At 41.1% G+C, this 22,151-nt stretch overlaps 1 protein-coding gene and 1 long non-coding RNA gene across 3 annotated transcripts in view; both read left to right on the top strand.

The window, feature by feature from the left end:
- MEGF9 (multiple EGF like domains 9) overlaps positions 1-22,151 on the top strand; it is an 80,447-nt gene that overhangs the window by 762 nt on the left and 57,534 nt on the right. The gene's annotated exons all lie outside the window — the stretch shown is intronic.
- Positions 6-20,608, top strand: LOC147367894 (uncharacterized). Of its 2 annotated transcripts, XR_015168774.1 has the most exons (3): positions 6-7,953; positions 9,165-9,241; positions 9,508-20,608. It is a non-coding gene; the product is annotated as an uncharacterized LOC147367894 (long non-coding RNA). The 2 variants fall into 2 exon arrangements; XR_015168773.1 differs by having other exon boundaries at positions 6-9,241.

Below are 22,151 nucleotides of genomic sequence, written 5' to 3'. Positions count from 1 at the left end.
TGAGTCCCAGCGCCTCCTCGGCCGCCGGACCCTCCCCGCGGCTGCCCGTCCTTCTAGCGTTGGGCTTCTTGGCTGGAATGGAGCATTTCTGGCCCCCAAAGGTTCCCCAGATTTCGACTTCAAGGGGAGGTCCAAGCTCTAGATAGCCTGCCCCACCCCCCTCCCCAGTCCCCAATCTGGAAAGCCTTTTGTCCCCCACTTGGGCTGTGCTTCCTTGGGAGGGGAGCGACTGCTGCGTGGATAGCATCGCACCTCCTTCCAAACAGCGCTGTCTTTGCCTTTGTCAGACGCGCTGGATGGTCGCAAACTTTTGGGTTCGGTTCGCTCACCGTGCCCCTCCGCCTGGGTGATCTTGGGAAGTTTGAAAACCAGCACAGTACCTCCTGCGACCAATAGATCAGAAATTGAAGGGATTCCTCCTAAGGCTCCACTTTCCTTGTTCATGTAAATATCAGACGTGCATGTGACAGGTGGAAAAGATATTGAGAGGATTTTGTTTACAAACAGTAGTACAGACCACTTGAGGCCAAAAGAAAAAAGAAATTGTAATCCATGTTTTCCCTGCAAATGAATGGATTCAGTAGTCATTTGGGACAGGTGTATATCTAGGCTGAGCACATTTATAAATTAGGTTAAATCCCTTCCTTGCACCGTTTTTTTGTTTTGTTTTTTCCTTCCTCAATTACAAGTCAGTATGTTTGGGCAAATACACAATTTAAGCAGGGAGGCCCATTTTTTCCTCCTTAAGGGGGATGTTCAGTTTTGCTGATGTTGATAAAAGCCAAATTCTATCTGAGTCCTGGTAAAAAATAAAGCTCTTCTTCCTGCTGATTGAAAGTCTTCAAGCAAAGTTAGAGACAACTTCTGTTCTTTTTCCTCTTGAGATCTAAAGTGGGCCTGGAACTAAACAAATAAAACCTGTCTTGTCAAGATGTTAGACAAGAGTTTCTGAATTCCTTTGCTTTGAGTTGGGGTTTGATTTGTCCAAACCATTTTGCCTTTAGCTGGATTTATATTAATGGATCTCTGACCTAATTCTTAGGCTCAGTGATTTACTGTGGGGTCAGGTATGGACTTTGGACTATAATTGAATTTGTAGAGTTTTCCCACATGATTATGAGTCTTAATACAGTCCAGTCTTGGGTTGGAGCTTGGCATTGACATAAGTAGGAATGCAGATTATTCACCCATAAAAAGCCAAGTTGGTATTTCTTCCAGCTTCAAGGAGTGTGCTATCTAGCTGGATTTTGACTGTAACCTCTTTTGGCCTCCCTATGGAGAGACCAACATGATACTGAGAGGTGGGAATCGTAGTATTTGAGTGTATGGACTCGATTCCATTCTTAGTTTGAATCCTATCTCTGCTGCCTTTTATTAACTGTGTAATTTGGGCAGGTCAATTAACCTCTCTTCATCTGAGAAATGAAGATAATAATAGTGTTTAGCTCATAGGATTGCTGTGAATCCTATGAAATTTGCTGTGAAATCCTGTGAAAATTAACTAAGTTAGTGCATTTATAGCACTTAGAACAATAGTTCTGGGTGCAGAGTGAATTAGCTCAGTATGTATGTTAGCTATCAGTATGATAGTTTGTTTTTTTTTTTTTTTTTTAATGGGACAGAAAGCATTTGAGAAACCTAATAGAGACTTGTGATGATTTTTATTTGTTTTAGTAAAATGTAATGGTAGTATGTGTGGTCAGTCATGTCTGACTCCTTGCGACGTTATGGGCAGTAGCTTGCCAGGCTCCTCTGTTCATGGGATTTTTTCAGGCAAGAATACTGGAGTGAATTGCCATTTCCTCCTCCAGGTAAAATGTAATAGAAAAGGATAAATTAGATTTTCCAAAGTTTGAAGCACACAGTAGTGTTTATTTAGGAAGATTCCTTCTTTTGAAAGGTCAGTATATCATAAGTCTGTGTAATTGATGTTATTTTACCTTAATTTTTGCATTGTTATTTTTAAATCACAAAGGTAAACTTTTTTCCTTTTATGTTGCTTTTTCTTTGTGATAAAATATACATAACATAAAATTTACCATTTTAACCATTTTTAGGTGTACAGTTTAGTGGCATTAAGCACATTCAAATTGTATAACCATCACTACCATCCATCTTCAGGACTCTTTTTTTATTTTCCCCAACTGAAACTGTATCCGGTAAACAATAACTCCTCAATGGCCGGCCATCCACCTTATTCCTAGCAACCACCATTCTACTTCCTGTCTCTGTGAATTTGCTTATTCCAGGTTCCTCATATGGGGAACTCATAGCATTTGTCCACAAAGATAACCTTTACCTGCAAAAATTACCAAGAACCAAAAGTCCACAAGTAAAGAGTGAAAGTCCCCCCCACCCACTCTACTACTTTCCAGTTCCAGTCAGTCCTTAAATGTTACTACCATTAGCAGTTCGATCTTTTCTCAGAGGCAAGTTGTGGCGTGCAGGATGCGTTCCCTCACCAGGGATCGAGCCCATGGCCCCTGCATTGGGAGCGCAGAGTCTTAGCCACTGGGCCACTAGGGAAGTCCCTAAACACAGGATTATTAGACATGGTTTAAAGCTCAGGGTGAAATACTATATAAATTGTATCCATTAGATATATTGGTTACGTGTCTACACTGCAAGCCATAGAGTTTGCAACTTGCTATATCCACTTAACTGTGTGTCATGGTCTTTCTTTTTCATGTCAGTACCTAAAGACTACCTTATTCTTTTCAGCAGTTGTATTTTTCATCATAAGAATATATCATAATCTATTTAACCAATCTCTTGTTTATGGATACTTAGATTGCTTCTTGGCTTCACTTTAAAAAGCACAGAGAAGAATGTGTTCTTGTTTAATCCATCATATTATATTATTAGTCCATCATATTATATTCTCTAATACCTCGTCTGGAGTTTTGTAGACTCCAAATCGATTGTAAGTAAAGCAAAGCTGGATTGAGTAATATTTGCCATTGAAACTGTTCCAGGCCTTTAGTAACTTCCATGGACTACCATATACCTATGTCTATGATGGTCTTCGGGCAACAGAAATTTTAAGATGCTCGAGTTTGGTAGCTCTGCTGTGCTGTAGATTTTCTGTCGCGTGTGGTTTTCTGTGAAGTCACCACGGACCGCCTCTGTCTAGTTCTCAGCAGCTGACTGCCTTTGGGGGCTTACTGCTTTACTGCGCAACTTTAGCTTTACAGTAATGTGATTGAGTATGGTCTTTCTATCTGAACATGGGCTCTAGTCTACTTTAAACAGTAAATACATCTCCTTGACAGAGGAAAGAGATTTGAAAGACCTGGTACTAACTGAATTTGAAAGACCTAGTGAGGTTGGCAAAATTGGATTCTCTGGCTTTTGGGAAGATGAGTACAGGGTGTTTTATTTTAATGTTCATATAAAACTGAACACCATTGATAATATATTATGTGTCTAGATGGGTCTTCTGGCTGCTCTTTGAATTAATAAGAATTTCTTCCATGAAGATCTAGTTGAGAGCTCTTGCCTACCCCTCAGTAAGGGCCCTCTTTTGTTTACAGGGACACTGATCTGCAAACTGAAACTAATTGCCCAGCAAGCAAGCATTTTCCTCCCACGGTCCTGGCAAAACATTTGACTGATTGGTTGGCTGGGTAGGACATTTTACGAAGGGTGAAGGGGAGGCTGTGATACTAGAGTATAACAGTTATCGATAGTAAGAGACTGAAGTGATGATAAATGTTTGATTTTTAAAATTATGGACCTTCAGGGCTAGATAGGACTTTAGAAGCCAGTACCTCCTAACGTGGCTCTACATTGCAAGAAATGCTTCCATGGACTTAGCCGAAATATTTCTCTTTGTGGTTAACACCAGCTGGTTCTGACTCTGCCCTTTCGGGGCCACGCAGAACAAGTCAGCTCTCTCTGTACCCTGACAGTTCAGGGATCTGTGGGCAGTGATCGTGTTCCCTCGGAGTCTGGACTAAATAACTTCAGCTCCCTCAACTGTTCTTTATGTGAAATGGTTTCAGATTCCCTTAGACTCTGCTGGTTGCCCCTCTTAGGGAATTTTTTAGTTTTTCTGTGTCTCTCCTGGAGTGTGGAGCACAGAGCTGAACACATCACCCCCGGTTGTGCTCTGGCCCGCTCGTGGTAGAGAGGGCAGTTGCCTCATTCTTTCTGGATGCTGTACTACTGTGGATGCACTTAGCTCCCGATCACAGGAGCTTTTCTGGCAGCCACACTACGTTGTTGACTCATTGAGTCCATTAAGATACTTAAGTCTTTTTTTTTTTAAACACATACTAGACGAGTCTTTCTTCAGTCTGGACTTAGAAACTCTTTGTTATCCTCTAAAGTATAAACTGAGACAGTTGCCAAGCATGTAAAATGTACTGTGTTAGGTTCAAGCCATCACTTTGGGCCTGCGGTCTGTCAGCGTACCCCACCTAGTCTCTTCACGCTCACCTGCAGGGTGTTCCTGTGCACAGAGTCCAAGGACACGTTAGGGCAGGCCTTCTTACCTCACAGGAGAGAGTACATTTAGGGATGATAAAACAGTTTGGAAGGGGAGAGATCGTGGTTTAGATTAGTTCTTGAGGGTCTCTTCCGGCTCTACAGTTCGGCGATGATTTGGTACCCATGATTCAGGGCACATGACTGCCCCCCAAGGAGCCTTAATCATTTATTTGTGATCTAAGTTAAGAGATGAGACTTTTTTTTTTTTCCCCCCAAGCAAACCTTAGAGTTTGAAAGCTCTGACTACTGTGGCGTGTAAATAAAATATTATGAATGGATTTTATTTGAAAGGAACATTCTGGAAATCAGGGCCCTCCTGTCTGTACTGGGAAATGTTTTCTTCATCCTAAAATTCTGTACAGCTAAGTTCAGGGTGTTAATTTGCTTATGGTTATTCAAGAAGATACCATTCATTTTAAGGACACAGAAATTGTTCAGACTTCAAAGATAATGTCTGTTCATAAACTTTTATTGAAAACCTGTGGGGCTGGGTGTGTTTCAGAATTTAGAATTTTTCTGATTTTTAGGAAGTTAATAAGTACATCCCAGTGAAGTCTAGGACAGCATCCTGTGTAATCAAACACATGAAGGTATTTGTAGCAAAAATGTGTGTATATTCACACTGAATGGGTTTTTAAAAAGGCTATAAATAACCTTGTGTTTGTTCAGGTCAGGTTTTGCTGCCAAATGAATAACAGAAAAACCTTCGGTTTTTTGGATCTTCTGGTATTTACATCAGCTCTGAGTGACTGTGGACCACTGAAATAGCGCTTACACTCACCTGTGGTGCTCCCTATGCTGCAATGCTGTTTTAAGAGCCTTGCATATATTACTCTACTCAATCCTCACAAGACTTATGTGTAATTGAGTTAGGTGTTATTATTATCTTCATTTTATAGATAGGAAACTGAGGCTCAGAGAAGCCCAGCTGTGAGGGAGTCTGCATTCAAACCCAGCCTTTCTGGTTCCAGAATCCATACTATTGGCATTTAAAGAAAGAGTTACATAGCAGATGAGAGAAGGAAACTATTTTGCTAAAAACATTTGTCCTTGAATACTAGTCTGAAAGATTTTCTTCATTCTCTTATGTGCTATTTATTCACCTCAAATCTTCTGTTTTACAATGTTTTACAGTTAGAGCTCCAGTTCTTCCTTTGATTAGGTTCTAATATTGTCTGTGATAGAGAGGATTGCCTGTAGTCTTTAGGGCTAGGCCCAGGGACTTCTGAAGTTTACTATGTCTTATTCCTGACCCAAATGCCTAGATTTCTGCAGAAATTCCTTAGTGTGATTAGTTTCTGGAACAGCATAGTTAAACTCCAGAGCATTAGTTTCAAATCTACTGAATTCTGTCTCCAGGAAGCCTTCTGGCTAGTTGAAAATTTACACACTGAAATAACCCGATTATGTCTTTTTATCTTGATTTTTTTTAAAGACTCATAAAATTGAAGTGAGCATTACTTTTTATCTCAGAATTTCTAAACATGTATATATTAACTTCCAGACATCTTGGCACCCTTATAAACAGAATGGAAGAAAAATATCATGGTACTGTTTTTACTGATGGGTAAATTATGGGTAGAGTGATTACTGCTCTAGGGCACTTAATAGATCAGAGGAGAATAGAAGTGTAAGATCTTGTTTGGGAGAAAGACTGTTAGATGATAGTTTTAGTTAAAAATAGCTTCAATTCATGCTTTTTGCTTTGATCTTTATTTTTGTGTGTTTTCTTTAGATATAATATAAACATCCTTAATAATAATGTTGAGATTATGTTTCAGGTATCTCTTCTGTAGTCACTTAGCCTTTTTCTCAAGTATGTGTTTTGGTTTATCTGCTTTTCACTAGAAACAACTACCCTAACTGCATTAGTAACTTTGAGGGGAGATTTTTTTTTTTTAATTGTCATGAAAAAGATAAAAAGTATGTCTGGATACATATGTGTTTGAATCACAGTAAAGGTTTACTCAAATCTTTTTACCTGTATCTATTCAAGTACATGTGATAAATATGTGTCAAAATACCCTCTAGTAATGCCACTGTTCCACAATAAATATTATTGTCAGAAAAATCTTTTCCTGTTACTTTTTCTTCACTAGGATAAAATCTTTCCTCTGTTCTCCTTGCTCATTTTTTTTTTTTTCACTTGAAACTCCTCTGTATGTCCCACTTTCTCTTGTCTCTTCTTCTTGGACCCATCCATTCTTTCATGTTCTTTAAGGAACCAAATTATCGTCTCTACTTAACAGATTCCCGCTTTGTCCTCCTTCAGTGCCTCCTCAAAGCCTAATTCTTCTAAGAAGTCTTTGCCGGGGAACAAAAGGTCCTTGAAGATGTCCTGGTAACAGGGTGCACAGGGCTGAACACTTTGCACTCAGAACAAAACCTGTCTTTCTCTGTGACTTTGACTTTTTTCCTATGGATCTGCTTTTAAAGTCTGTTTAACTTAGATTATTAAGCCCACTTGTAAGAAAATGTCATAGTTCATACAATATTCAGGATATGGTATTAATTCTTTCTTTTTTAAAAAAATGAAGGAAGAGATTTTATTTTTGTTCTGTATCTTCTTTATTGCCCAGCTTTCCCCCCGCTTCTCCTGAGGAATAATACAGAAAAAACAATTATCATAGCAGACGTTATCTGCCTCCAAAAAAAAAAACCCACAAAATTCCAGTACTTTAAATAAGTAGCAGATTTCTTTTTTTGTTTATGAGTAATATGAGTTGTTTTTGTTAGGTAGATGGATTTGGGCTAAATAGCAATGTAAATGATTTAATTTGGTTGAGAAACAAATGTTTGATTTTTTTGAATGACAGAATTAATTAATCAGCTTCTCTCTCATCTGATTTATACATTGGATTTGTTTTTTCAGTAGAGATTTTTGAAATAGGAATTTTCCTACTCTAAAATTCTATAATAAATCAGATCAGATCAGTCGCTCAGTTGTGTCCGACTCTTTGTGACCCCATCTATAATAAATAAGTTATGGTAATCTCCAAACCATTATGCATCTATTAAAATGCTTACATTATGCTAAAAGCAGTATACATAGGAGGAGGGAAATATACCAAAATAATTAGGTGGCGGAAGCTAAGTAATGCGAGTATGGGTCGTTTTCATTTCTTTGTATTCTTCTGGATTTTCCAAGTTTTTTTTTTTATTTTTAAATCAGTGTACCCAGTTTTATAGTAATAAAAATAAATGAATAAAATATAAAAAATGAGTAAAAAGTTATGATACACTTGATGAGCCTTCAGTTATATGTGATCAAGTCAAGCGATGTTACCCTGGGCCGCTTAATTGTAATTTCTGTGATGGATTCATCAGCTTTGGTCTACCTCAGACGTTTACTTGGCCTCAGTGAGTTGTGGTTCTGAAGAAAGGAGACTGCTGAAGACGGTACCCAAAAAAGGAAGCTGCTCCTGACACCTGCCAAGTCAAGGTCGTGATGACACAGCCAAGGTCTGGTACCTTCAGGAAAAGTTTAACTGAAATCTTAACAAAGTCTGAAAACAGCTGATTCTTTATCCATTTCACTCTGTCTAGGGAATTTAAAGCACAAACTTAAAATTAATTAAAGCAGCTTATGGAAATAGCTCTTGTTTAAATTGTGCAGAATTTGAATTCATGACATTGTCCACAGCCTTTACCAGTAGAAGCTCTTCGGTTATCTCTTCCTCTAGAGATACAGAGCTCCCAAAAGTTTGGTTTCAGTCTGTGCATATGTTTTTCAGTCAGATCAGATGGGGTTGCTTTTATACTGGTAATACAACAGCTGCTCTATATGATATCCTTGCCAGGGAGACAGCACTGAGGAAAGGGGAAATTTATTCAGTTGGAAAAAGGAATGTATCCTGCCCAGTCACAGGGCAAATGATCAGGGGTAGGTATGTTTTCAGCCTGGCTAGAGAATGTTCAATAACCTTTCTTTAGTAAATTTTAGACTCTTTAGATAACTGATTTTGGAAATTTTTGTTTCAGTCTTGCATGCTTAGAAACTGACATATTACCAAGTATCTTATTAAATTTTTATTTTAAAAAATCTGTAGTTTTTATTTGATGTATGTGAGCAAAAAGAAGAGGTTAGGAGTTAATCACAAGGAGAATAGCATGTTCTGTAGTTCCTCTAGTTCCTTTTTGGAAATGATCTTTTAAAGTGAAATTCCTTTAAACATTCTAGGGAAAGTTGTCTTCTCTGAAGGAAACTGCATGAACTGAGTAGCTTTTCCATTCTCTTCAGTCCTATCCATTGTGTATAGAGATGAGATGGCAGTTTGGGAAGGGTTATTAAAGGTAACAATGAGGGGCAAGATGGACTGCTTCATATTCCAAGATGCTTCCTCAGTTTTGCATCTGTATTGAGGATTGATTAGAGGAAGGCATTGGGCATCTTTTTTTTTTTTTTGCTGTAGATTTCTCATGTGACTTCATATTCCTTATAAGTCTACAGTGTTTTTTGAGTTACCCGTTCTATATGAACTGCTGTAACAGGTTAGGCCCACCATCCCTTGATGTTGTGTGGGTTAATGAATAGTTATAGAGTGTACCAAAACCACAAAGCAAACTGGCTGTTGGGTATTATTATACTGGATTGGTGGTGTGTTGCCTGCAAACCCATCCTGTTCAACTGGTTTTACTTTTTAAGTTAGTTTGTTGCTTCAACTTGTCCACAGAGGCAGGGCTGGATGGTCCAGCTAATCAGGGGAGCAGCAGTCAGAAGATCTCATTCGTCTTCCTTTCCACTCACTCTGTAAGTTCCCGAGCACGTTTTCTTTTTTGTTTTTCGTAAATGGGTCTGTGCCTTAGTTTCTCTAACTGTAAAAGGAAGCCTGTTGTGTGCACAGATACAGTGCATGTCACGTCTATACCACTGGCTTCTAGACCATCGTCTGTAAGATGAGTATGATAGTACCAACCTAATGGGGTTCTTGAGTGTTGACCTAGAATTCAAACCCAGCTTTGTCTGACTTAAAAGTCTGTTTTTTTTCTTTCCCTTTTGACTAAACTGTGCTGCAGTGCCAAAGCAGATGGGAGAAGCAGAAGATGAAATAAAGCGTCCCGTGGTTGCAGAGCACACTTTGGGTTCCATTTTTGTCACCTCCCTAGCCTCCTCCCCAGCAAGCCCATGCATTGCCCTCCTCAGCACTTGTTCTGAATTACACAGTTCGATTCAGGTTTGATTGCAGGAACTGCTGTGAAAATCAAAATTAGATCAAAGAGTGTTTCTCAGAGGTAGATACGGGTGTGGAGTGGAGGCGGCAGAGGGGATGATGGTAGGAATCAGATGAAAGGAAGCGGGCAGACTCAATGTGGATGTAAAGCAGAACTCAACAGTAGCTATGAGATGGTCTACTCAGCGCCAGAAGGATTAGGACAGAGACAATGTATTGCTTATTAGCATTTGGCAAGACATACCACACACTGCAAATGATAGTATTGATTGTTGTCAACTTGACAATGAAACCTTTCATCTTCAACTTCGTATGGACTCTCGATCAAGATGCTGATGCCAAACAATGTGTTGCAGAAAGTAGCAGGTGATGTTTGACGATGTGAAAGTCATGGGAGAATCTCAGACTTGTGACATCTGCAGTCAGCCGAGGGTGCATTTCCCCATCCCATTTTATAAACTTCCCTCCTCACTGGAGGGCAGGTTGTCTCTCAGATGAGACAAGGAGAAGCTATTATTTCAAGTCAGAACCAGCCGTTTCTGAACCAGTTGCAAATATACTGATGGATGATATACAGAGTGTTGGAGGATTTGATTTGGAAGCAAATAGCTTCATAAGTGGGAAACAGAAAAACCAATATGCACAGTAATGCATACGTGTATATGTATGTGGGATCTAGAAAGACCAATATGCATAGTAATGCATACATGTATATACATGTGGGATCTAGAAAAATGGTACAGCTGCACCCATCTGTAGAGCAGGAATGGAGACACGGATGTAGAGAAGGGACACGTGGACACAGCGGGGAAGGAAAGGGTGGGCTGCACCGAGAGAGCGGCATGACACACATGCAGCGCCGTGCGTAAAAGAGCCAGCCAGTGGGCATCTGCCGTGTGGCACCCGAACTCGGTCTGGTGCTCTGTGACTGCCCAGCGCGGTGGGGCGGGGAGGTGGGGGGCGGCTCAGGAGGGTGGGGACGTGTGTGCGTAAAGCTGATTCATGTTGTCCTATGCCAGAGACCAATACCACACTGTAAAGCAGTTATCTGCCAATTAAAAAAATATGCATCTCCCCCCCCAAAAAAAGAAATAGCTTCAGTTTGTACAGTATTACTCAACAGTAATTATGTATATTATTACCTCCTGCTAGTGCTCAAGTGTTACACTGTGGTCAAGTCGAACTATGTAACTATAGTTGTGGCGAATAGGTAGACAGTGCAAAACCTGGTCATATCAGTCTTCTGGTTAGTAATTTAAGATGACATGTATGCTGCAGCTGCTGCTAAGTCGCTTCAGTCGTGTCCAACTGTCTGCGACCCCATAGACGGCAGCCCACTAGGCGCCCCCATCCCTGGGATTCTCCAGGCAAGAACACTGGAGTGGGTTGCCATTTCCTTCTCCAATGCATGAAAGTGAAAAGTGAAAGTGAAGTCGCTCAGTCGTGCCCGACTCTTAGCGACCGCATGGACTGCAGCCTCCCAGGCTCCTTCGTCCATGGGATTTTCCAGGCAAGAGTACTGGAGTGGGGTGCCATCGCCTTCTCTGAGATGACATGTATACGTCAGTATAATTCTCCTCTGTATTCGCCATGAGTGACCATTAATGCTTAGGTTTCCTAATACGTCTTAAAACTTCTCTATAGTCTGTGTCTGTCCTCATTTCCTACCACCCTTCACCTTGTGCTTTAAACTCCAACAGATTCGAGTTGCTTCTGTTTCCCCCCAAATGCCATGCTTATTGTCGTCATCATTATTACTAATAAGACAGTCATCTTTGGAGGTTTTCCTCTGTGTCAGTTGCTAAAGAGCTTTAAATGAATTATAATGACCTTGCCTAATTATCTCCATTTTACTAAGCAAGAGTGGCGGCTTTGAGAGTTGAAATCCATTGAACAAGGCCTCACAGCTAGTAAATGTAGAACCTTGATTTAAATTTAGATCTGTGTAGCCTCAAAGCCTCCTCTCTTAATCGCTAAGCTAACTGGCCTCTTGTTACTTTGCTTCTGCTGTTCCCTCAGCCTGGAATGGCCCTTCTCTTCAGTTTGAATACAGGCCTTAAAACAGAAGCAAATGCTCGTTGATTTAGTCAGAAACGGACTTTACTAAACGATTAGTAAAGAGTTCACAGAATCTCCAGGGGAACCAAATTCAGGACATGGAGCTAGAGATAATACCTAGGGAAAACAGTAATCTGGCATTGAGAACCTTTGTGGTGGAATAGCAAGTCTTAAAAATTGGAAATTGGAGAATTCCCCCAAATAGGAAGGAATTAGTAGCAATTATACTATGATACGGGCTTCCCTGGTAGCTCAGAGATTAAAGCGTCTGCCTGTAATGCGGGAGACCTGGGTTCGATCCCTGGGTTGGGAAGATCCCCTGGAGAAGGAAATGGCAACCCACTCCAGTATTCTTGCCTGGAGAATCCCATGGACGGAGGAGCCTGGCGGGCTACAGTCTATGGGGTCGCAAAGAGTCAGACACGACTGAGCAATTTCACTACGACTTCACTATACTATGATACTAGGCTGCCCCCCCCCACCCCCAAAAGAAGACAGAGGTCCACCACATCCCTTTTTTCACCTAATAAACTTACTTGTCCTTGAGAAACATGCAACCTCCTATACTGTTTTACCTTATATATTCTAATATTACTGTACATATTTTTTTTGATTACTTGCTTTTTAAGGATTCTTAGTTTAAGTATTACTTGTTCATGTAATTGATTCCTCTATATGGCACCCCACTCCAGTACTCTTGCCTGGAAAATCCCATGGATGGAGGAGCCTGGTGGGCTGCAGTCCATGGGGTTGCTAAGAGTCGGACAAGACTCAGCGACTTCACTTTCACTTTTCACTTTCATGCATTGGAGAAGGAAATGGCAACCCACTCCAGTGTTCTTGCCTGGAGAATCCCAGGGATGGGGGAGCCTTGTGGGCTGCCGTCCATGGGGTCGCACAGAGTCGGACCTGACTGAAGCGACTTAGCAGCAGCAGCAGCAGCATACCTTATTCTTTAATGGCTATGTCTTAGTGATGTTTGTACTCTCTAAGACATCCCTGAGATAGTGTTCAGCATTCAGTACATAGTAAGTACTCAATAAATAGTTGAGCTGAATTAAGGCATAAATCCTCCTTGCCCAGCACCGCTAGAATATAAGTTCCAGAAGGGCAGGGATTTTTGTCTTTGTCTCTCTGTCTCTCTTTTTTTTAAACCACTGTCTCCCCAGCACCTAGATTCATTCCTAACATATGTTGAAACCTGAGAAAATACTTAAAGAATAAATGAATATTCCTAAATAAAAATTCTTTATTTCTGGAAATGACACTGTCATAAAACCCTTGGATGTGACCGCTGGGAAGACCATAGCCTTGACTATACGTACCTGTGTCAGCAGAGTAATGTCTCTGCTTTTCAGCATGCTGTCTGGGTTTGTCACAGCCTTCCTGCCAAGAAGCACTCGTCCTCTGGTTTCATGGCTGCAGTCACCGTCCGCAGTGATCTTAGAGCCCAAGAAGAGGAGATCTGTCACTACTTCCGCCATTTCTTTTTTTTTTTTGCCGTGAAGTAATGGGGTCAACCTTCTAAATATTTGCTGTTCATTTCATTTTTATATTTTGAATACCTATTTACTTATTGGAATACTACTTATAATAATTTTAACTGTACTGCTGATCCTTTCAATTCCAATTTAGTAGTAATACCCCATTTTACAAAGAGCCTGAGTCTGAGATGAGGTTAAGTTGTTTGCTCAATAGTCACATAGCTCGGAAGTACTAGTGAGCTGGAATTCAAACCCAGATCCCTCTTTTTTTGGAAGTGCTTTCTGTTAGGGCAAAACAATGTGCTAAAAGCAGGGTGTGCTCTAGTTTATCCTCCCAACCCGTGCTAGTTTTTGTTTGTTTGTTTGGCCACAGCGTTGCAGGCAGGATCTTAGTCCCCGAGCGGGGATCACACCCTGGCCCTCGGGCAGTGGAAGCACAGCGTCCTGACCCATGGACCCCCAGGGAACTTCCCATAATGCCTGTTAGTTTTAATGCAGCTTTTTGCCCCTGCCATCGTCACTCTTTCCTGATTTATAGTCATTGTTTTTCTGTGCATACCGTAGACCTGTTTCCCATCCTCTTTGGTGTTCCTCTTGATTCTTTTTTGTAGTAGGAAATATGTATTTTATTTGAAAGATCAAAGCACATCCTCACCTATTACTATGCCTGTTTATTTTCATTTCACTTTCATTTTTTTGTTAGCTTTCTTGATCTGTACAGTGGATCATTTCCAGAAAAGAAGACACAGATACCTGTTATGAGTCAGATGAGTAATATTATATACATTAATCAGGATGGTATGTAAGGACAGATAGCATACACCCAACCAAGGGCCATTCCAGCTGGTAGGACAGGTGAAAGGCAAGATTGTTAGAAACAGACACAGTAACAAATAACGATACAGAGTTACTACAAAAGCTTTTCTGTGCCTTTATCATTGTTTCACTTGTGAATTAAACTTCTATTGAGAAATTAGAAATGGATGCCAGACATTTGTAGCCAAAAAAATGTTTTATTTAAAATTAGTTTCGGAAAATTCTTTTTCTTAGCATATGATCTTTCTTGTTAACAATAGTCCTTTTTTAAACAATTGATGAGAAAGTAAACATTTCTCTTTGCTATATTTCTTTCGGTTGATAATAGATCACTCATTTAGAAATAAACAACTTAAAGCCAGTGATTAAGTAGTCTTCAGGAAATAAAGCCACAGGTGTCACAAGCTGTTACTTTGTATTTCCTTATTGCTTAATCAGTCTGAAGTGGTACCTTCCTCTTTCTTTTCTTTACTTCCTTTCTCTTTGCTCTCTCCCTTCTCTCTCTCTCTCTCTCTTTTTCTATTGTTAATCAGACAAGATTTCAGATCCTTTTTCATGTGTTTTTTTTTCCTAGGTGGGGGTTCTCGTCATGTTAAAACTGGCCTTTCAACTATGTTTCATTAGATGGTTCAGCTTAAGACTTTACATTCACTTTTATTTAAGTAATAGAGAAAAGGGTATGCTTTGTCAATAAGTTTACACTGGGCTTTCTGTGTCAACAAAATTAAGTTTTTTTATTCATTTATCAGATCATTGTTGGTTACCTGCTGTGTACCTAGTGCTGGGCTGGAGAGATGCTAGAGAGACAAGTGAGATGTGTTTGTTTTCTGTCCTGATCCAGAAAATCAGACTACAGGTGGATAAGTTCCACCAGAGTGGTACGCACATGCATCAGGAGCAAAGAGGGAACTCCTCACTCAGACCTGAAGGGGGAGGCGTGAAAGACAGTGTCCTTTCTGGAGGAACTCTTCTCTGAGCGGAGTCTTGAGAACAGACAGGAATTAGCCAAGTGCAGGAGGGAGAAAGTGTGGCAGTAGGAAAGCACGTGCTAGGCCTGTTGAGGGATGTGGAGTGCTGGGCGGCTCATAGGAGAGGGGAGCGCGTGTGCGGCTGGAACAGGGCTGGTGGGGTCTGAGGCTGGAACAGCCGGCGCTTGCCAAATCAGGCAGTACTTCGTATGTCGTGCTCAGAAACCGATTCTGAAAGCAACGAGGAACTGTAAGCCCTGAAGTGACATGGTGGGGTTTGAGTTTTGCGTCAGTCTGGAAACTGCAGGATACTCCTAAAAGTGATCCCCAGCAAAGATAATTAGAGGCCACTGACTGCCTCTCTAAATCTTTCCCAGCATTAATTTTGGATTAAAGGGTTTAAATGCTAAGATAATGTAATAATAGGAGGGGGACATGAATTGGCTTTCTATCCTCTCTTATTAAGCAAACATTTGAAACCTATTTTGCTTGTTGGTATAACACACGGACTTAGATGACTAAAATTAGAGACCCGACAAACGAGCCAGCAATGGTGCTCGGCCTCTTCATGCAGCTGGTGTCAGACTGAACAAACCCAGGGGTTTCCTGTGTGCCAGGCACTGCTGAGCTGAGCACAGAGAGGTGGACGACTTAGGTGTTTCCAGTCTGCTGGAGGGATGGACTTGTACACACGTGCTTTAGCAGACTTAGGTGTTAGATTCCTTTACTTAAATTTTCATTTTCTATCCTTATCTCAAACCTTAAAAGTGTGCATGAGGAAATCAAGGATAAGAGAGAGATTTCCCCCCAGATTTATTAAGATATAATTAATGTGTAACATCATATAAGTTTAAGGTACAGAATGTGATGGTTTGATGCACATTTATGTTGTAAAACATTTATCACAATAAGGTGAGTTAACATATTTCATGCCATTTTGTTGTTGTTCTGATGGGAATATTAAAGTTCTACAAAGAGAGGTATTTGTGTAATAATGAATGACAAATAGCTATAATTCAGCATTCCGTTTACCTAGCTCCAGAGTTTTTCCTTTTTCCCCCATCATATATTTAGCTTCCTCTGACAAGATGTGCATGCCTGCTGAGTCACTCGGTCATGTCAGATTCTTTGTGACCCCATAGACTTCAGCCAGTCAGGCTCCTCTGAGCGTGGGAGTCTCCAGGCGAGAATACTGAAGTGGGTTGGTATTTCCTTCTCCAGGGAATCTTCCTGACCCAGGGATCGAACCTGAGTCTCTGGCATCTCTTGCATTGCGGATTCTTGACCACAGAGCCATGTGGGAAGCCCTCTCTGACAAAGCAATGCATATGTATTTTCAAGCCTGAAAGTAGTTTTCTTCCCATATTCTCTTAATTCTTTCCAACACTACCCAAACTAGGTGAGCCTCAGAGGATCCAGCCATTAGGGGTTAAAAATGCAGGCTTCAAAGTCATATTGTCCGGAGTCAAATCCTGGTTCTATCACTTACCCTGTCTGTCAGCCTGCTTCATAGAATTGTGAGTTCTGTGAGGAGGTAATGGTAAAACAGCGGAAGCATAAGGAAAGAGTTCCCTACGTGTTCGTTGTTAAAATTGTTTTTGGAATAGCAACTCGTATTTTCCCAAACATTCAGGAAATTTTGCTAAACTGTGTTTGAATCAATCTACCTTACTCAAATGAATCTTGGTGAAGAGCTTTCGCCTAGCATGCACGTTTGAAATCTGACCTCTTGAACAAGAGGGGGTCAGTGAGTGACTTGGTATCACAAGCATCTATGAAAATATGCCTGTGAAAGTAGCACAAAGACACTTTACACTTTTTTTATTATGTAATATTTTGAAAATAGAAGATGACAGACCAGTGTAATGGCCTCTTTCACACCTATGTCACACGCCTGGAGAGCCATCCAGGCCAGTCCTGCCTCATCCACACCCCCGCCCATTTACCCCTCTCCTATTTGATTTTGAAACAAATCCTAAAAATCACATCATTTTGTCTATGAATATTTCAGACAGTATTTCTAAAATGTAAAACTTCTCCTATTTTTCTTAAGTATCTAAATGAGAATATGAACAATTTTTTAATATCATCAAAATGCTTTCTTTATGACTGGGGAGAGGAATCCTTCCTTTTTTCTGGCCATAGCGCGTGGCTTGTGGGATCTTAGTTGCCCCTGCGGTGAAAGCACCAGTCCTAACCCCTGGACTGCCAGGGAATTCCCCTTTCCTTTTTTAGAGGTAAACCTAGAGACATGATTAATCAGTCTGGGGGAGTAGTAATGAAAATTGGTTATTTTTTGTTATCATTTCTGACATTGCTAAATACCTCATATAGCCCAACTGTTAGTTCAAAACTAACAGTGTAAGGACTCCCTTAATTGGGTAGAATAAGGTACAGAAATTTTACTTTGGGTTGTGCTGGGTCTTTGTTGGGCACCCGGGCTTTCTCTAGCTGCTGTGGGCGAGGACGCCTCTTCACTGCGGAGCATGCGCTTCTCACTGCGGCGGCTTCTCGCTGCGGAGCAGAGGCTCTAGGCACGGGTCAGTAGTCGTGGCACACGGGCTTAGCTGCTCTGAGGCCTGTGGTATCTTCCCAGACCAAGGGCAGAACCTGTGTACCCTGCACTGGCAGGAGGATTCTCATCCACTGTACCACAGGGAAGTTCATAAGGATTTGCTGAGTTCAAGGAACTTTCCTATTTATATTCCTTTTAAAATGTCTGTGGCCCACATTATTTTTGTAACAAAGATATTCTTCCTTTTGATCACCTAATTTCTTTTATCGCCTTAGAATTTTAAAGTACTTTCCCCCTCCTATCTCCTAGCCTAACTTTTAGCTGGTTGGAGTGACTTTAGGGCTAATACAGGGGAGGTTTTGGTCTCCAGCAGAGGGTCAGTTGCAACTATGAAAACAACTGAAGCAAATGGTCTATTGATAGAAGAACACTTCATTATAAAAAGTTCTTTTCAAATTCCAGGATATGGGTTGCTTGGTCACTGAAGAGTCTGTTTTCCATTCACTAGCACCCTGGGTGTCTCAGCAGACCTGGTTAGGAATGTACTGCTCATTTTGAATGAGAAAAAAGGATAGAGAAGCTGCCCAAATGCTGCATCACTCAAGTCAAACATGTTACATCTGCTACATAGGTGACACAAGCCTTAGGCTTTTAGAATTCACTCAGACGTACAGATAACTTCCATTTTGAGTGGTGCCAATTTTGATTACAAAATGCCCATTGTACCAACCTCTAAATCCCCATTCTTTAATTTTTAAGCCCTTGGACCTCATAACTTCCCCGAAGTTTTACGTAATGCCAACTCAACAATTAGCAGAAGTGGTCGTGCTGATGAAACAGGTCTTTGATATTGGTTCAGTTATAGATCTGGAATGTTTATTCCCCTGGGCTTTCCAGCTGAGGGATTCCCAGCATGAACTCCTACTTTGGAAAATATCTGAGTGGGCAGCCTTGTTTGCCACATTGCCCTCATTGTCTCTTTGTTTATTCAGCTGAAAAGCTGCGCTTGTCTCTTATACAGTCAGGCATGAATCTCTAGGTCTCAGAAGCTGTTTAAATGGGTGGAAAGATGGGGAAGGGAAAGGATGCAAATTGTTATCGGATACTGACAGGGTGTGCCGTGAACGTGCTCGCTTAGGGAAGAGCATTATGACTTTAAGGTTATTACCAAGCACAACTCTGATCACATTTTTATAGCCCTGTTCTATTAGGGTCTAGGATTCAATGCAGTTTTCCTACCTTCTGGGTAAGAGACATTGATAATTCATTGGCACATGTGATTTTTTTTTTTTGCCGCAATAGAGAAATAGGTTTTGAGAACATGAACATACCATCTGGCCCAAGCAGTGATAAATTTTCTCTGATTATAATAGCGTGCACATGCTCTTGGCATTGACTTTTCTGGCTATCTGTCAGCTGGATTATTTTATTTTAGCAGGTTACTAAAAGGTCTCTTTGCCTTCATTCTTTCCCAATGCATTCTCTACATACGGTCAGAGTTATAGTTCTAAACTGAAGGTATGATCATGACATGCTTTTTTGTATAAAACTTTCCATGGCTACCCAGTTCCCTCAAGAAAGCCCTGAACCTATCACTATACCTGCTTCGTATTCAGGGTCAGAGCTAAGATGAACTTTTCTTGGTTCTCTGCCCTGTTTTAGCCCTGGTCACTACACATGCTACCCATTGCCATTCGGGATAGTCTTCCTTTCTTAGCATGGCCACACCTCATTCCTCGTGTCCAGTCTAGATTTCTTCCTCTGGGAAGTCTTACATAGGCGTCTTTCCCTGTGAAAACACATACCATGCTTTCGCATCCGCGGTGGTGTGGCTCCACCTCAGCACTTTTCATACTGTATCGCTGCTTTGTTTTTGTCTCTGCTGTAAGACCTTAAGCTGCATAAAAGCAGGAACCGTGTCTTTTTTCCACATCGTTGTGTCTTTAGCATCTAGAAATTACATTACTCATTTCTGGTTCAAAACTACTTTGTTGATAATTGAATTAATAAATTATGTGCTTTGCCAAGGGTTGTTTCTCTAACAACATCAGAGTCTGTTTTCATGTTCTTGATATTTTCCTTTTCATCTTCTAGTCATATACATTCATTCACTTACTCACTCATTTAATTATTCAACAGAATATTGCTTTGAACCTTTGCAGCCTCCATCCTTGCCCGGAGCATGTGGAAACAACAGGCAGAAGGCAGGCTGCTGCACATACATGCGCTCCTGTTGGCCAGCCCATGGAGACGGGGCTCTCCAGCACCCGCATGCACAGCCCTTCCTCGCCTCCTGCACAGCCGCTGCGTTTTTCTTTCCTGCCCTGCTTTTCCTTCTTACTATTTAGCTACCTTCTAATATACTCGATATTTAAGCTGCTTATTGTATGTCTCCCTCTGCTAAGAGGTGAGGGCCACACGGGCATGAATTTTGGTTTGTTTTATTGACTGCTGCATCCCCAGCCTTTAATGCTATGTCTGGCACAGAGTAAGTCAATGCCTATTAATATTTGCTGGATGAAGTAACAAATTCATGCCCTTAGGTGTGCTTCTCTTTCTTTTTCACTCTTTTGGTGCACCTGACTCAGTCCTGCTTCCAGTACCGAGCTGTTTGCTTTCTTTTACTTTTAGGACTTTGCATTTAGTCCTTATCTTGAGGCCATAGTCTTAGCCACCCCAGGCAAAGATTCTGTTTATCCATTTATTGCCTTGGGTGACCATGACTTAACTTCAATCTGACGTCCGCATCTCCTAACCTGGTGTCTGAAGCCCAGAGAGCCATGGATGTGTGTGTTGGGGAGGGCTGAGTATGCACTCAGAGGTGGATCAGATGTGAAACCTGTTTTTCTAGAACCCAAATAGGACAGGTAGATTAGTAACCATAGTACAAGGTCATGTAAGATAGTGTTAATAATGAGGAATATTAATCATTGGGGAGTATGTCTTGTAAAAAATTATGAAATACATCAAGCTTCCCAAAAAGCGTAGAAAGTAAGATAGTGAACATCCCCTCTGTACCTAGCTTTTGGCTTTGTAACATCTGAACTATCTCCCACATTTGCTTCAATTTTTTTGTTTTGTTTTGAAATAAAATACTAGATATGACTAAAGTCTCCAGTGTTCCTCTTTTATCCAGTTTTCTTCTTCCCTCCTCAAGTGTAACCACTATTCTGAATTTGATCCTGTGTGTGCACATGCGTGCATGCACACGTGCACACACACACAATATAGTGTGTGGTTTTATGTTTTAAACTGCATGATGACGTCTTCCCATGCTCTTTCCACTCAGCATTTTTTTTGAGATTTATCTCACTGGCTCATGTAACTCCAGTTGTCTAAGTTGTTGTGTGGTTTCCTACTGTATGAATACACCACAGTGTGCTGATTTTCTTACTGATCAGATCAGATCAGATCAGTCGCTCAGTTGTGTCCGACTCTTCGCGACCCCATGAATCGCAGCACGCCAGGCCTCCCTGTCCATCACAAACTCCCGGAGTTCACTCACACTCATGTCTATCGAGTCAGTGATGCCATCCAGCCATCTCATCCTCTGTCGTCCCCTTCTCCTCCTGCCCCCAATCCCTCCCAGCATCAGAGTCTTTTCCAATGAGTCAACTCTTTGCAAGACGTGGCCAAAGTATTGGAGTTTCACCTTTAGCATCATTCCCTCCAAAGAAATCCCAGGGCTGATCTCCTTCAGAATGGACTGGTTGGATCTCCTTGCAGTCCAAGGGACTCTCAAGAGTCTTCTCCAACACCACAGTTCAAATGCATCAATTCTTCAGTGCTCAGCCTTCTTCACAGTCCAACTCTCACATCCATACATGACCACAGGAAAAACCATAGCCTTGATAAGACGAACCTTTGTTGGCAAAGTAATGTCTCTGTTTTTGAATATGCTATCTAGGTTGGCAATAACTTTCCTTCCAAGGAGGAAGCGTCTTTTAATTTCATGGCTGCAGTCACCATCTGCAGTGATTTTGGAGCCCAGAAAAATAAAGTCTGACACTGTTTCCACTGTTTCCCCATCTATTTCCCATGAAGTGATGGGACCGGATGCCATGATCTTTGTTTTCTGAATGCTGAGCTTTAAGCCAACTTTTGCACTCTCCACTTTCACTTTCATCAAGAGGCTTTTTAGTTCCTCTTCACTTTCTGCCATAAGGGTGGTGTCATCTGCATATCTGAGGTTATTGATATTTCTCCCGGCAGTCTTGATTCCAGCTTGTGTTTCTTCCAGTCCAGTGTTTCTCATGATGTACTCTGCATATAAGTTAAATAAGCAGGGTGACAATATACAGCCTTGACGTACTCCTTTCCCTATTTGGAACCAGTCTGTTGTTCCATGTCCAGTTCTAACTGTTGCTTCCTGACCTGCATACAGATTTCTCAAGAGGCAGGTCAGGTGGTCTGGTATTCCCATCTCTTTCAGAATTTTCCACAGTTTATTGTGATCCACACAGTCAAAGGCTTTGGCATAGTCAATAAAGCAGAAATAGATGTTTTTCTGGAACTCTCTTGCTTTTTCCATGATCCAGCGGATGTTAGCTATTTCAAATAATGCGTTTCTTTACTGTTTCAAATAAAGCTACAGTGAATTTTGCCCATGTCTCTTCACAAAGAGGAGACTTTCTCTGGGACAATGCAT

This window comes from Bos grunniens, chromosome 8, assembly GCF_055505025.1.
Source record: "Bos grunniens cultivar Pamir isolate PY7600 chromosome 8, Bosgru_T2T1.0, whole genome shotgun sequence".
Taxonomy (NCBI): Eukaryota; Metazoa; Chordata; class Mammalia; order Artiodactyla; family Bovidae; genus Bos; species Bos grunniens.
The sequence above is the reverse complement of the archived record's forward strand: the minus strand, read 5'-3'. Positions and strand labels throughout refer to the sequence as shown.